The following is a 14,747-nucleotide window of genomic DNA, read 5'->3' as shown; positions in this document are numbered from 1 at the left end:
GCCTACACGTCGTTACCATATAATCAACTTATAATATATAATAAATTAATATATTCTCAAACAAATATAATAAACACTTATACATTACATCTGGAACATTGGTGTTATCGGACTTATCGTATTTTCTTAGAATTTCTTATCTGTATCGGGACAAATTTGACAGGTTGACAGCTAGGTGACAGGTTGACAGGTGATGGCTCCAATATAGGGTTAGAATGTGTATATAGTATGTTGGAATTTATGGATGGAACAATATTTAATAGTTTCGTTATATTTTATATAATCGATGTTATATTTAAAAATAATTCAATGGCGACACCACATTTTCAGGTTTCAGATTTCTGTATCTGTCTATCTAATAGGCAAGTAGGTGATCAGCCTCCTGTGCCTGAAAATTCAATTTCTTGAGTGAAGCCGGTGTCCTCCCGATAAAAACTCTATCAATTAAAGAGAATATAATATATAATACTATAACTATAATGCAGGCTATAATACTGCTAGCTACGTTGGCAATATAGCCAGAAGACCAAGGTGGTTATAGGGTCCGACCATTGGTCTGTCCAAAATATGGGTCTCAACGTTCCTAAGGCACTGTGACGAATGAAAAAGCGTACAACCATTTAAAATTGAATTGAAATGTATTTCGACATATTATACCTAGTTGATATTATATTATCTTATCCAGAGTATCTAGAGTACCGATATAAAGATTTTGATTAGAGTAATCCCGAGCGCAGTCGGGTGAGTAAATAAATAATTAAACGTTTTTCCCGAGCTCAGAGACCGCCGGTTTTCAATCTATTTACATTCCGCACTGAGCACGATCGCCCGATTCCACTGTTCCACTAGCGGCCGGTTAAATGAACTGTTCAATTGATGTAGAAACTAGTTAGGGATTTAAAAAAATGTTTTAATCTCAACTTTGATCACGTATGTGTACGTATACATATTTTCATACCGACACAGAACACAGACTAATTAGGCAATACTTAGTTAAACATTTAATAATTTTTATTTGCAAATAAAGTACATTAATATTGATTCATAATAAAAACCGCAAACATATGATAATAGTCATGCAAATATCACATTATTTGCCATAATTGCATAATAAGAACCGTTATATTGTTTATATTGGTCGTCAAAATGCTTAATACTCTCCTATTAATGGCACCTTACAATCTAATCACCTTTCCCTCGACAGCATTCTTATGATGATCACTGATGATACTGCAGTGATCATCACAAGAATGCTAGCTACTGACTTGGTTTGATAGCCATGGCATAAATATTTTTTAAATAAATCGTGGCACTATAACGAGTCAGTTAACTATAAAAATTATAACAGAAAACACGCATTTTTGTCTTTTTCTTTTCTAAGTGTAATTATTTATAAATATAATATAATTATTCTTATAAGAAGTAATATAATTTATAGATCTGCTGAAAGAGTGAATTGTTACATTAAAATAATTGTATTTTTATTTAAACCCTAGTTAAACTGTCGTTTAAAATAAAAAGATCTCCGTTGCACCGGGTCTTGTGACGCGGCCATACTTGGAAATGTACGTATGATTCCACTTACTCGCCGACTAGGCTTACATGGCGCGGGTTCTTCATTTACGTTTTTTAAAAACTTATGCACTACACTCACGCAAGAATGAGATTGTTAAAATTCTCTGTTTCTTTAGCCAGCCGTTTAGCATAATTGTATGAACTATATCTAATATGTCTATAGTAGCGAGCTGATGTCTTGTCTTATAAGTGATATAAAAAACGCGATATTTAGCAGTTTCGACATTCCGAAATTTTATCAAGAGTTTTAATTAAATCAGTGATAATTCTCTAGTTTCTAAAGGCATTATTAACTTCAGAGGGACGAACTCTATTTCCGACAACGAAGTTTCGTCTAATTCCATAAAATTTTTCAATTTATTAAATAGTTTCGTTAAAATAAAATATCAGATTTCTTTTTAATTACAGCGCCATATAGCCCCTACCACTGATGTTGCGTGTTCGCCAGTGGGATTCGTTCTTAATAAGCTTATATACAATAACACACGTCTTATCACGATACTGAGCTCTATCACAATCGAATACGGGTCGTAATCGCGGATATGCAGGGGTCTATTTATACGCCGTGAGCTCAGTTTGACAATTTCAACAAGTTCAGGTGGAATGTAACGGTGCAAAGGGAACTGGGTATTTATAATCTGTGTCTGGACTTCGAAACTTCGAGAACTCAATGGATCCTGGGTGATTTTTTCAAACTGAACTGAACCTTGTCATTAAGAACAGACAGTCATTATAATGGGGGGCTGTCCGAGGCTTCAATACAAAATGATAGATTTTGCGGGCCACGGACGGGTCTTTTGTTAGTTGCGTTGCCGGCTCTTCAAGATGTAAGATATAATAGATCCTCCACATTTTTTTAACAGAGGACAAACGGGCAGAAGGTTTATCTAATGTTAAGTAATACTGCCGCCCATAGTCAATGCCGGAGATGAAGATGAGATGCTTTTAAGGATTGGTACACCCTTTGATGGACCTTCAATCGGTTTCATATAAACTCGATGGAGTTATAACGATCATACGGAGTCTATATAAGCATATATTTTACTAACTATATCAGATTATCTCAAAAGGTTTATGAACTTTAAACGGTTTTATGATGTACCGTCAAGTCATTTGAACCTGGGATATTTAGGGATAGATTTTATTGGATTTCGGAAGCCAAGCATATGGGACGCCTAAAGCAACCTTTGCCGCCTCTAGACTGCTATGGTAGTGGGTTTTTGAGGGAGGACTCTTTCTATGAACAATTGGACTCCCAGAAAGTTGATTCCACAGTTCAGGATTTTTTCATGTGAACACTTGTACTAATAAATTTATTTTATCAACAAGCAAATGACGTTTTATCGTAAAATAACACAACCCAGAATAGATATTAAAGATGAAGGTTTTTCCGTCCACACTGAAGTACTTTTAGCAGCTTCGTGTTCTGTCACATTTGAAGGGACCAAAATAGAAATCCCAAAGGGAAAAACGAGTCCCAGAGCGTAGGCCGATATCGAGCTACAAGCGATCGCACTTAGCCGTCACCGACTACTATCAGTCAGCGTCTCTTGCGCATTAGGGTTTAATTTATAGTACACCTCATGCGGGCTTTGATTAAATTTTTATTTTTGATAGCTTAATGGACTCACTGTTTATCTTGTAAACATAGTTTAAAGATCCATTTATCAGACTCAAAGTGTTTTGAATGGATTCTCGCTGGCCTTAAGGGACTTTACACATCAGCTCGGACTGTTTCAACGAGTCTCATGCGAAATTCGGACCTTCGGTTGGAGGGGGGTCAATGTCCAGAATGGGGGATGAAAGCCCACTGGAGCGAAGAAGGAGAGTGAGCTAAGTACGTTGGTTTAGCAGCTTCAGCGCCAATGGACATTTCCTAGAACGATGAAGGAAACCATCGTGAGGAAACCGGCTTGCCTTACCCAAAAAGTCGATGTTCTGTCAGACACAACCGATAACTTACTTGCCTATTCGATTGACAAATCATAAAATAGACACAGAAATCTTAGGTTCAGACCTAAAAATTAACCGTCACGGTTTTCGGTTACGCGTCACATTGTTCCGTTACGCGCCATATTTTTCTTGTCCCTACTATAGTTGATTCGAAGCCATTAACAACAATAATATGTAATAACGATAACAATTATAGTAATAATTCTAATACAATTAATAGAAATCATTAAAAATTTAATATGGTAAAATTAAATAGTACACGCACACATATTTTTTTTCAGTAAATGTACATCTGGTTCTTTTTTTATTTAAGATATTTTACACAAGGTACACTAATACCGTAACTGTAACTCAAGCGAGGTATCAAAAGATATATACCATTCTGTTATCATTTCCCGGTCCCGAATCCGAGCAAATCCCCATATCCGGGTCTCGGATACCCGTAATCCCGGTTAATAACGGAGCAGCTACCTTCGATAATGAACCATTCGAAAGTTATAATTGCCTGGTAATTATGATCCAATCATTGTTGTATATAAAAAAAATTAAATATAAAAAAATTAAGGATTTATTTACTATTTAAATTTTATTAAAATCGTTTTATTTAGATTTATATATTTTCATGGATTTTTAAGATTATATTTTAGCTTTATATATAAATGTATATTTCTTTAGATTTGATGTAAAAATCCTAATAAGAGGCTTACCTGGAAAATTCTGCTTGGAATATATGGCGTGTAACGAGAAAGAAACAACTGTTCTAGTACTTTACATTAACTTTTTTATCGCTGGCAACTCTTTTGATCTATACACATCTGTTCAGATTTCGTCGTAAGAGCTGGCCACACACAGTTTATGATACAGTTTACAGTCCGACAAACAAACATGCGGTTCCAAGCAACGCATTCAAAGACAATTCAGTTCCTAGGAATGTAAGGCGAAATTAAAAATAGATTCTTTTTACGAAAATATTGTTTTTTAAAAGAAAGATTATGTTGTAAAAACTTAATCTAACAAAGAGGTTTTAATAATTACGTTAATTAAGTAATTTATTACATTACCATTTTGGTTTCATAATAATTATTTAACTATCTAATACTATTAATATTAAGATTTTTCTTCGGTCTATTCCATATGGATATCTCTATTGATTAGCTAAAGTTAACTTTAATGAACTACTCTGAAGGTCATTAGTCCCCTTATATACATTTGCAGGTATCTATTAAGGTCGTGTAAAGAATAAGTGACGTTATAACACATGATTTTGGATTCTGATTTTGCTGAAATCAGCCATAGTTTTAAAATCTAGCCATAGTTTTAAAACCAAATAATTAACCAAAACCTAAATACCTAAAGAAAGTAATTCATAATACATTAATTATCAGAAATATAGGAACAAGATTTGAAGTTTATTTCATAAAAGTTCTTAAAAACGTAATCAAATTCCTAATTAGAAATTTAAAATATTCTAACAAAATCTGTTAAAATTCCAGTGACAAGCCAAGACTCTCGTCTCATTCCACAGACTAACAATTAAATAAAACATCAGTTTTGACACATGACAGATATTTATACATCTAAAAGAAATATAACTATTTCTTTACACGAATATAAATAGTAAAAGTAGAGGTCGATCGTGGTCTACATTAAGACAATTATGGATCTCGACATCCCTAATCAAGACAAGCTGAAGATAGAGTGGTGTGAAAGGCAGCAAGGCACCATATCGGTTTTTGATTCAGACTCTTTAGAAGACTAGGAAAAATAGATCAAATCCATTGATTTATTTTTCTTAGTCTATTTGTCTAGTCTAGTCCTTAGATTAACCCCTAAGCCAAACTAAACGAAATAAAATCAATAACAAAACTGAGAGCTTAGTTTAATTGCGATTCCTTGGGAACACTTGACGTTTCAAAGCCGTGATTTAAATATGGCAATAAAAGGACTATTTCGGTTTAACATGAAAATTTTCTATTCGGAGGCACAAAGGGCGCAATTAACGGAACCATTGTGAAGAGCCATTCTCGGGACGATTACTTCATTATTATATTATTTTATGTGTTCGGGACAATGCATGTGCACGTACATAAATCATTCGAGCGTATATGGAGCGAGAGATGCGCCATTTTTGCGTTTGAGCTACGCCTTTAAATGTTCATCCGAACTCATTGCGATTGTTTTTAAAGTATGCCTTTTTTCCGAATGTACTTTTAATAGTTAGCTTTAAAGCTTTTTGAAGCATAGACGAAATACGCTGAAAGCTCTTATTAGTATATTAAATACAAGCAAGTTTAATTGATTTCCTTGCGACATTGAGGCGCAGGTTGATCATAAAGTTTAAAGGAGAGTTTATTGCCAGTTCTTCTCTTACGTTCTACGCCCTTGATTCAAAACCGAGATCAAAAACGAAATATTGCCTAGACCGATCGTCGGCTGTGCGCCAATGGACAATCTGGCAATGATAACATTCGTTGGAACGGTGAAGGGAAGCATCATGATACCCTACCTTATACCCAAAAAAGTCAACTGCGTAGGCACAGGAGGCTGATCACTTACTTGGCCATCAGATTGACTGATGATCATAAAACTGAGTCTCAGAGTACTGTATTTTTTAGAGAACGATGCTAAAGGTATTATTATTATATATGTACCAATGTGAGTAAATTGGACTATTTGAGTTTACAGCATATAATTAATTAGTGATAAAATACTATTCCACTAATACCAATTGAACAAACGTAGGGGGCGTACAAAGAGCCGCTTTCTGGGAATCGTGTCTTTGATATAGCTTCAATAATAAACTTTCCGTATTGTTCAACTTTGTTTACATTGATACAGCCGTGGTTTCGTCTTGAGCGTCGGGGTTTGGTTCTGCAAGACGGGGTGTAAGTTCTGTTTGAAGAAAAACTGCCCATCTGCGTATGAAGAATTCATAGATAATTTTGTCTGTGATCCTCGCCGTGCCCACAGCTGATAGAAGCTAAAGCTTGTTGTAGTTTCTTCTTCATATAATACTTGGCGAACGAAGAACGGGTAAAAATATTAATACTCATTAAATTCTTTCTTGGATAAATGATATAATAATTAGCCTAGCGTTTAGTTATAACGTCACATTATCCACACAAATCACTTTCTTCATCCCACGCTTTTTCTCCTTACGTGGTCTCCCATCTTTAATACAAATTTAACACTAAAAATCTCAAGCATGCCATCCTGATACAGAAGATATTTATTGTGCAAAAATAATTATATAATTTAATTATAATTTTGTGTCATGTAGAAATTAGCAAGTAGTAGGAAATCTTAGAGCATTAAACATTACCTCACCTGTATATTGTGTATTATAAAGTTTATTCTTTCTATCTTTCATTAGATTAGACTGGTCTGGAAGAAATCTCTTGTTCGCTAAGGTTGTAAACTTAATTCTTTAAATATTTAAGACGAAATTGTGTAAAAATACTACGTATATATATTCTAGAACGACTGTTCTTTCTATATCGTAACAAAATATAATTTGTTAAAATTCTTAATAATAGTTTAATATAAGCTGGGGTGCAAAATCGCCACAAGAGCAGTTAATAGAAGAATAATGAATTAATTATGTATTGACGTCGCGTGAGGTTGCACCCTAAGTTGATAGACAGTTCGCGTGTGTTGTCCAATTATTTGGGGGTAATAGGAATTTGGCGCCTTGAGCTTCGCACCTATTGTAAAATGTGCTTGCACAAACAAAACGCTTGAACAATCGACGAAATTGCATTGTAATTATAATACTCGGAATTGTACTGCATTGTATTTTATTTTATAGGACGTAAACTCACATTGCCAGAAGGTTCGGAAGTGCGTTGCCGGCCTTTTAATAAATGGTACGATTCTTGAAGAAGCCTATGAAATGTTTTTGAAATTCTTCAGTGGCCACTTTTTTTTATAGAACAGGGGCATACGGGCAGGAGGCTCACCTGATTGATGTTAAGTGATACCGCCGCCCACGGACCATTTTTTAATTAATTGAATAAACCTCCAATTGGTTATTCTATTTATATAAAAATTTGACATATGCAAATTGTTTCGTAAAATGTGTTTGTACTAGCGGAAAAATTGGATTCATTTTATTTTGCCACGCACCCCTAAGACAGCGGTCATTTCACAGAAGTAACACGCGATTGTCTACACTAATTCGTTGGCAGTACAAGGGAGTCATAAAACGCCAGTGCAGTAAAGCGAAGTCCGCTAAAAGCCGCCGGGGCGGGGTCGCTACGCCCAGCGTTTTACCATGGACATGCAATGTGCCAGCGTCTTTATTAGTGCTTGCTGACTTATGGACGCCTAGTACTAGGCGTATCACTGTGAATTGATTGTTGCTCCTGTTACACAACAACTTAATTACTCTCTTATACCTTCGGATTTTAACTTTAAAAACTGAATACGAAACCGTCATACGTCACTGTCAACCGAAAAAACGTCATTTTACATCCATACGTCTTTCTTAAGTCAGAATTTACTATGCTTAGTTAAAATGCCACTGTCAGGCAGCCAATGTAGTAATTAAGAAGGTGATCAAAGAGATAAACTCTTGCGTCGTTCTGCTTGCCTGGTAATTGCTACTGTTTGATGACATCATACGATTCTGTCTGTGTTCCTGTTACGACGGTACCTAATGTTTCGTTTTAATTTCAAATAATAAAAAACAAACTTGTCTATCGTAAGTAAATATAATTAAAAAAAAACATTTTCACTCATCAACCCACAGACAAGTTTTATAATCTGTGACAAAACTAAAGGACTTCTCGTAGAGAGAGGTATCAAAATGTCGACGTTATTCCCAGAGTAAACATTTGCGTAACAAAACTGAAGTCTGTGTCATCTGGGCTAATCGCTAGATAATGTCAGAACAAACACTTGGCATTTGTAATTCGACTTGTGAAATCGCGGTTTCTCTGATGCTTTGAAGTTTGCTTAGAATTTACCTGTCATAAAATTTTTTAGGGCTACAGCGGGGCTTTGGAGACAATGCATACAGTCGTTTGCTATTTACATCAGAAATACGTACTCGTTAAAGTAAAAATAATCTTAAGGCATCTGAAGAGATATTTAATTAATAAAAACAGTGGTATTTTAATTCGCTACCGTGAGAAATCTCAATATTTGTTGCATGTAGCGGATGCAACGATAACTCAACTCCAAGATTACTATTTTTCTAAATAAATAAACGTTATTTGTTTATGAGGGTGCACAAGAGACCTCTGTTCTCCACTCAACGATGTTTGTTTAAAACCACTCGAGGAGTCGATGGGCACAAATCTCTAGTGACAATACTTGAGCGTGTAAAAACGATTAGAACCTACTTGCACATGTATGACCTGTCATCTTTGACATTAAAAACACATTGACACAAGAAAGTTATGACGTCTTGACATGTGATTTTTGAATTTCGAATGGCGCCAGCTTTATCTATTGATATTTGCATAGAATAAATACGGCTTCCAATTTTAAATGGCTGTTTTTTACAGTGGCGTGTATCTCGGTGTATCTCAAACAGTGACCATAGATTAGATAAGGCCGGATGTTGGCTAGATCAGATGAAGCATAGACAATGTTTGCTTAATAGATAAACGCTGGATCTTTCCACGAGAATTCAAACAAGATGTTTTCGTATATTTGTGTCAGTCAGTAGCTTGGTAACTGTTTGTTCATTGTTTTTTGAAGGTAACATAAATCTTATCAGAGACGCTACTTGAAGAGTTTACTATCATATTTCGATAACATTATCTTACACGTATTGCTAACTTGGTCACGCATTGATTAATCATCGGAAACTGTCTAGCTACCTGTCCAAATTGTGATCACGAAGCTGATACATTTTCGTCCATGTACAAATTTCTAAATTTAATGTAATGACGTCATCAGTTCTTTATTTAAGTTAGCCGTTTATCAATATTTATTGGGAAGCTGGCAAGGGTATACCAAACTGCAAAATCAGTTTTGTTTCCTACAAAAAGTGCGCGTACTTCCACTAAATAGTATATGGCCATACAAACGATACTATTGCGCAAACTAAAAAAAATTATTCTCTGACGCTACTTTTTTGGTGTGGGCCACAGATTTCTGTATCAGTATCACTATGATTTATCTATTTGGGTCTTAATCAAGTCGTTTCCCTCTCGATGTTCACCGTTCGAGCGAATTTTAAATGCACTTTTAGCCAGTTCATTCGAAACTACGACCTCAAGGATGAGAGTCGTACGTCTAGCCACTAGACCATCACTGATATATAACATAGAAATCTTTGAAACAGTTACTCCATCAATCAGTACAAAAGCTTAAAAGAAACGAGTCAAAGATAAACATTAATTTAGCCGATGACGCCTCAGATGGCATACATTAACAGTGTATCATTAGTTATTTGGGACTATTTTAAATTTTTCTACAGACGATGCCAAAATGGCGACTGTTAATTAATTTTAACTGATGTGAAAGTCCTCAGAGGCTGTCAAACTGTCATTTGTAAAAAGAATAGATACAAATAAATATATACGAATAGTACTGACTTAAAAATCACCCAAAAGTCAAAGTCGAAAAATCATTTATTCATATAGGTACAATTATGAACGTCAAAAAAGAAATATACATTAAATGTTTCTGAATTTACATTTACTGCAAGTTCTCGAATCAAGGGCGTAGAACGGAAGAGAAGAATTGCCAATAAACTCTCCGCCACTCTTTTTAATCGCAAAGTTTTTTTTTGTTTAACACCATGCTGTTGCAATCATTACATGTCTGATAGTTATCGTAAAGGCAAGTTAAAGTAAAGGCTTAGTGGCTTTAGCGTGCGACTCAAATTCCTGAGGTCATAGGTTCAAATGGCTGTGCACCAATGGTCTTTCTATGTGCGCATTTAACATGCTCTAACGGTGAAGGAAAATAATAATTTTGCTTGCTTCATACCCAAACAGTCCCAGCTGTGTCAGACACAGCTGATCACACTTGCCTATTACATACTCATATGATCAAGAGACATACATAACATGAGGCCTAGATCTTAGAGGTTTAAGCGCCACTGATGACTAATTACAAGTCTGAATGCGGAACCGTTTTGATAATGACGTAATTGAATCATAGTCGACGCAACAATAGTTAAACCGCAAGATGTTAACAGTAAGCATAAAATTAACTGACTTTTGGCACAGTTAACCGACGATCGTCATTGTCACGCCATAAACTGTAACTGACTCGCCTCGATTACTGCGTCAGCAACGCCCGAGTAATTGCTTTCCGTCACACGGATCGAATTTTCCGACGTTTTCCTTTATTTAATTGTAAACTGTATTTAGGTATACCGATTGAGAACAAAGCGCAAGATGTCTACTTTGGTGGAAATAAGTTATTAGATGTCTGGAAAATAAAAAATGAAGAACAATGTCTGTGTAAAGTAGATCAAGAAAATGAAACCTTGTGAGGTTTGTTTAATTAATAATAAGATGGTTATTATTAATCTTAATTTTAATAGTCTCGCTATAAATATATCGGTGGGTGCCCTTTATCATCAGAATCAGCTATGTCGTAATTAAGTTGTAATAATGGTAGGAACAGAAGAATCATCAAAGTCAATCAAAACCGCACAAAGTATCACTCTTACACAAATTTAATAAAATATATTCACTAGTAATTAGGGAATCACTTAATCTATCACTTTTAATTAGTCTTGAAACAACAAGGCACAAGATTACTCGGATTTTTTCCAAGGTGTGGAAAAAAGGCCTATAAAATATATTTCATCGCATGCGCTGCGAAAACTATTGATGATAGCAAAAATAAATGTTCCACAATATTAAAGAACATATCTAGAAAAATATATATATATCAACCCATGCGAAGTCGGGACGAGAAGTCTTCTATAAAAGTTCAAAAACGTTACTTTGCTATATTGTTAATAGTGATCGTAACTTACGCAATTGAGGAAGTTAAGAGTAGTTGTCACTACAAACTCTTTTAATGTTCTCCTATGTTTATTAGAGATAATGTAGGAAAAATGGTGAAGTTTTAAATCAGTCCAGTTTTGGACCAACATACAATGAAAGAATCAAATCTTTCGCTTCAAACCATTATTATTACTTCCACAATAATAATTTCTATATTTATACTATCTTTTAACTTTCAATAGAATGAAATCAGAACGAAACAATGAGTTCTAACAATGAATATTGATGAACTGTTTTGGTTGCTTATCGATTTATCTATGATACAGGTTTAATTAATGTCAATGACCGCTACTGACGTAAATTAACTCATTTGTCTATGTCTAGAATTAATTATTTAATAAAAAAACGACGCTCAACTGTTAAAATAAGTTTTGTATTTCACATCAATTTTGTTAACATTCTTTTGCAGACAGACACAGCGTGCCAATTCTTAAAAGGCCCGTAACGCACTCGCGAGACCTCTGGCATTACTGTCTTGGGAGGTGGTACATATTTTTAATTACATATTTATTTGTATGTTATATGTGCTGGGCACTGTGCGTTACGCAGACCGTATGCATAAGTGCAGAATTTTAATATTTAATTCCAACACACAAATATACAGTATTAACAATTCTTAACATACATAGTAATAATAATAAAAAATTGATAAAAAAATCTTAAAAATTTGTTTACTGTGTCAGTGTACCTTGAACGCTGGCATCATTTCATCGTTGTATTGCAATACTTACTCGTTGAGCGAGAAAAGCACCAAGTTCTGGGTCACCGGTACTATCTACCATAAGTTTATAAAACCACGATTATAGCGTACAGGGCCTAGAAAACCACACGATTATCGAATAAATAAGTGAGATTTTTGCATAATGTAACCACTTGTAGCCCTCCCAACTGGCTAACAATGTCGCACTTCAAGTGAAGTGGCGGTCTGCAATTCGATTACCAGCTAGTGCAGGGGTTCCTAACTTGCTTTTCTCGAGTGTCACTTTATTCGATTATTTAAGTATTCACTTGATGGTTAGAGATGTGATATCGTCTGTGGAATGTGAATGCTCTGTGCAACTTATACTCTGTGTAACTTGAGCGGGAAAATATTTTCAAATTTGGAAGACTTTGGTTCATAGAGCATAATTTATTTACTTATAAAGGCTTGGCTATATTTTTGACTATATCTTTAATACACGAAGATTTCAAAGTGTGGGGGGAGCAACTATGGATATCCAGAGCTGGTTTATTTTGAGTTTTGGCCAAAACGCCTTCTTCTGAAAGAACAAAAGAATGATTTTAATTGCAGTCTTCGATGTCAGCCTACCTACACCTAAAGTGGCTGAATTATTTAAATGAATTATTATTCAAATTAAGAATGACAAATCAAATATCCAGACAGACTGTATCATCTTCTACTTTACAATACAGTCTTCTATTATAACTGTTTTTCTTATTTATAATACAGACGCACTGATTCTTTTTTATTATACGCAAGTGTATTTGGGATTTCGATATTTTACGGCTCGTAAAAGGTGTTACAATCTTTGTAAGCCATAAATTTACTCTTATAATCGGTTATAATAAAATTTTATTGAGCTTAGCCGTTTTATATTGCCCATTCAGATAATTGTCAAAGGCTTAAAATCTAGGCTTATTTGTTGAGTAAATTTAAGTTTAATGACCTAATCATGAGTTATGCGTTTAATGAGGGAATTATAACAGGTGAAATTCTTGTATGGAAATTTTTGTGGTGTTGTGCTTAAACTTCTTCTTCTCAGAACAAGGCCTCCTGGTAATTTTGCGAACAGATGGCGTAGTTTCCCGTCTTTCCCGATCTTTGTAAACGTTTTTGACATTCATAATGCATGCCCTAAGACGCATCTAAATTGAATAAATGATTTTTTATTGATTGATTGATTGAAACCAAAAACTAAGTAAGGAGGCAATTTTGAAAATTTTGTATAAACACAGTACACTCGCTGATGCTCATAAATAACTTATAAAACATACGGCTTAAATGTATCCCGAGAAAATTCCGGCACAGGCAAATTTTCCTCAAACGTATCATTTCGTCCCAGCAATCCAAGAGACTAGGGAGGCATTCTTAAACATGAAATTTGGATCTTTACTACATGTCCAAAGAGGTTCTTATTGTGTTTTTTTTATTTAAGTATATTTTAATTAGATATGAGAATATTTTTTATTAGTTTGTTATTTATTGTGCCAAATACATTTCTTGGCCGGCGGCTGAAATTGGTTCTACCGTCGCCATATTGAAATGTCAGACTGACATTGACAGTTAGCAGCTCTTAAATACATCTACCAACATCTAAACAAAATCTAACTTAAATGTATTCATTTTTATTTCCAACATTATTTCATTGGTAAAGATTTGATTATTGAACGGATCTGATTGCTATGTATGTCAAAAGATATTAATTAATAGAAAGTTGTTATCAAAGCCTGTTTTAGTATATAAAGTCATATACTAACTAACATTTAAACTCCTATGATAATAGAACTCATTAAAGTCTAATTAAATAGAAATAAACTTAAATTTAGCAATCGATTAAATGTACCAGGGTAATAGGGCCCATAAGAGATTCAGTCGCCATGTATAAAATCAGTATGAGAACCCGTTAAATAAAGCCCCCGAACGACTCATAAAACACTCACGACTCCTTTACGACGTACTCTTTGTTTGGGGGCAACGGGGCGATTAAGGATATCTCAGCGGTGAATATGTTCTATGAAAATACTTATTTGTTTGGGATCAAGGAAAAAAGAAAATAGTTTTTCCACTAATGAGCGGAGAAATGCAACAAGGGTTTAGGAATGTTTGTTTATATATTAAGCTGACAAATGTCATAGGTTTTCTGCGATACTGACGCCCATGGACATTTAGAGTGCCTGTTCCTGACTCCGTTGCAGCGTTGTGGAGTTCCTATGTGTCTAGAAATACATTTTGTTTGGTAGTTTATACAATAAACACGGTTTAATATAGGCTAATAAAACAATTAAAAACCGAGCCATGTTCTAATGATTTATAGAATGTTCACGTTAGCAACGTCATAAAATCAATAAAAGGATATTCAAAATGCTTACATTACCATAAAAATATTTTAAGAACACGTCAATTTGATGCATCATTTAGAGCGAAACATTACGGTTTCCCGAAGCACATCAATAAAACATTATCATAACATTACGAGATCATAGGAGCCGTCATAAAAATCGAAGCGGCCATAAACAAGT

At 34.6% G+C, this 14,747-nt stretch overlaps 1 protein-coding gene across 5 annotated transcripts in view; it reads right to left on the bottom strand.

Annotated features, from left to right (window-relative positions):
* Positions 1-14,747, bottom strand: part of LOC111001315 (homeobox protein homothorax) — a 216,801-nt gene that overhangs the window by 111,719 nt on the left and 90,335 nt on the right. The window lies entirely within an intron of this gene.

The sequence above is a fragment of the Pieris rapae genome, chromosome 11 (genome assembly GCF_905147795.1).
Source record: "Pieris rapae chromosome 11, ilPieRapa1.1, whole genome shotgun sequence".
Taxonomy (NCBI): Eukaryota; Metazoa; Arthropoda; class Insecta; order Lepidoptera; family Pieridae; genus Pieris; species Pieris rapae.
This window is presented reverse-complemented; position numbering and strand designations above follow the sequence as displayed.